The sequence below is a fragment of the Argiope bruennichi genome, chromosome 5, assembly GCF_947563725.1.
Source record: "Argiope bruennichi chromosome 5, qqArgBrue1.1, whole genome shotgun sequence".
NCBI classification, from domain to species: domain Eukaryota; kingdom Metazoa; phylum Arthropoda; class Arachnida; order Araneae; family Araneidae; genus Argiope; species Argiope bruennichi.
The window spans coordinates 127,051,388-127,054,423 of record NC_079155.1 but is presented as its reverse complement, the minus strand read 5'-3'; positions in this window follow the sequence as shown (position 1 = coordinate 127,054,423).

Below are 3,036 nucleotides of genomic sequence, written 5' to 3'. Positions count from 1 at the left end.
GGATATTTATTTCACCTGCAGCTACAAATATAATGATGAAATGCATGCAAACTAAATCTAAGGCAAAAGCAGGCTAGGTTCTCAATTAAACTTTTCGTTGTTATTTCTGAGTCTTATTTAACCAATTTTCCATAATTTAGAAATCAAGTTTAACAATATACCCATAATTGATTATAGAAAAAAAAAACTATCTATTAATTTCACCAAAATCAGAAACAAAAAAAAAGGGGGAGTTTGCTATTTATGAGAAAGTCTTCAACTATAAGCACCATTAACGCCTACACCATTCCTATTAAGCGAGATCCAGAGTGGAAACAGCAAAATCTGAATATTTTTAAACATCTTTCCAGCTATTCAATACAAAGCAAGAATGGGGAAAATGGAATCAAACATCACCAAACAAAGCAATTCCCATCATCTGCAATCAAATCAGACGAAATTATGAGAAGCATCATTATTTTAAGACAATCAACATTTCCATTACTTTAGGCTAATCAGACTTCATTAAACCCTGGGTGCTGATTGGCATATCTTCAAAACAATCAAAGGAGTGGTCCGAAATCAAGGAGTTTTTATAAAATAATAATATTCCGATTTTCGAAACTTAAATCAATTTTTGTTATAAAAGAGTGACTGAAGCTTTTTTTTTTAATTAGAGATTCAAGAATATTTTATTATTATATGACTCATAAGACCAACTGCCTGTATAAAAAAAATGAAATTCTGTAATTCATCAGGACACAAACTACATAAAATATAAACATTTAGAACATTTTTTCATATTAGATGTGCATGCTACTAACGATTCAAAAATTAGCTATTGAGCTCTGATTAACATGGATATCTGTATATATAGGGTGCGGCAGAAAAACACGGACAAACCAATTTTAATATAACTTGATTAAAAATAAATAAATTAACAAAATATAACAAATAATATTAAGATTAGATATTTACTGATAAATAAATTTAATTGGTTTCAAAGTGTCCGGCTTTTGCAGCGATGCAGAGGCGCAAACGCTTATTGAAATTTTCAGCAATGGGCCGCAAGTCTCCTTCCATTAATCTATCAAAGTCCCGCAGAAGCCATTGCTTTATGTCGTTTAGTGCCAGTCCTAGACTCCAAAATGGACCATACACTTTAATCATGGGATTAAGATTCGGTGAATATTGTGCCCATTCTCCAGGTGATATCACGTCCTGAAAATGTTCCTTCCACCACTCTTCTGTCTTTTTAGCCTTGTGAACTGATGCAGAGTCTTGTTGAAACTTCCACTTTACATTGCCGAAGTGCGTTTTGGAGCATGGAAATATAAAAGCTTCTAAAATGTCCCACCGGTACACTTTTTGAATTATTTTAGCTCCCTCATCCACAAAAACCAGAAATATTTGGCAGCTTTCGCAAATTCCGCCCCAGACACTGACCGACTTTGGATTTTTGTAATGTTCAACAATTGCTGAAGTACTTAGTGCGTCTACAGACAAGAGCCTATAGTTTTAGGAGTTACGAGCTTATGGATGGTAAAGAGCTTCTCATTAGTGAAAAGGAATCTCTCTCAATGCTGACATGCGGCCCGTTTCAAAAGTTTTCGGCACCTTTGGAGCCGAACGAGTTTGTTTTCTTCAGTGAGAAGCTGAAATGTCTGGATCTTGTAAGGCTTCAATCAAACTCTGATTTTGCCATTCGTTGCACTGACAGGTCCCTTATTTCTAGTTCACCAGTGATCTTTCTCATGGAAACTTTAGAATTTCATTGAACTCGCCTTTTGATAACCTTATAGTTACCGAAAGAGTTCACTTACAGGACTTTGACCACAATTGCCAAGCTCGTTGAAACGATAGATTGCTTCAGACACTATTTGCCAAGGCACATTAAACAAACAAATGACTTCGTACTGTTCGTTTCCCAACTTTAAAATAGCATATATTTTGCTTGGCATTGTAAAAAGGCCAAAAATCAGTACATAAACTAAAAGATGGATTATAAAATATGATATAATTGGTAGACAAAAAGAAATGAACAAAAATTTAAAAGAAATAAATTAACTTTTATTCTATGACGTAATAACTTTGTCCGAGTTTTTGTTCCGTTCCGGGTATTAAACTATGATTTCTAAAAATAACATTGAATTCTTAAACAGATGTTTAAAAAGTCACTTTTTCTTTAATTTATTTTTCTAGAAAATATCATATTTCATACAGCTACATAAAAAATATTAAACTTCTCTAGTTTTGTTTTCAATAAGAATTAATTTCTTCATTTAATTTTTAGCTTTTCTGAACGAAATGATAAGGCATATATAAAAGCAAGTTAAATTTTACAATTTAATGTGATTAATAATTAATCACATAAAATTGTTTAAGGAATTATGTTTAAAAAATATAAAATTATTTTCACAAAAAATTAAGTTTAAAATATTTTTTTCTAAATTAATTAAAAATTAGAAATTAAAATGTAGTACAGCATAATAGATATCACTAAAAAGATTTTTTTTTAAATTTTATGATATAAAAAAATTGTGCTGTAATAATTTTGGAAGTTAAATGCCAAAATGTTGTTTAATTTTTAATTAAAATTCTAATCAATTTTTTTTAAATAACTTGGTGCACATTGTTACCCTCTTAAATGTCAAATGTGAGCGTTAAATTTGGTAGCTCTAGGTTAAACAATGTGTATTTTCATATGTCTGGGTTGGGATCAAATGGTTTCATGTTCGTATGTGTGGCCTACAGAGCACTGATATACACATACATTCATCTTTATTATAAGTAAAGATAACTGCAAAGAGGCAAATGGGAAACTTTATATTTTAAATATACTCTATTGGATTCATTATTATGTATGCATTATTTTCTTGTAGTATTCATATTTTTTTTTTTTTTTTTTTTTTTTGTAAAGTGAATTTGTCCTTACTTTTAAATATGTTAAGTAATTATTCTTTCATATACAACATATTCATTCGTAATCATTCATTTTTCACATTTCTATTTGTGACAGAAATTCATATCTCTGCTTAAAATATGACTAATATTTTG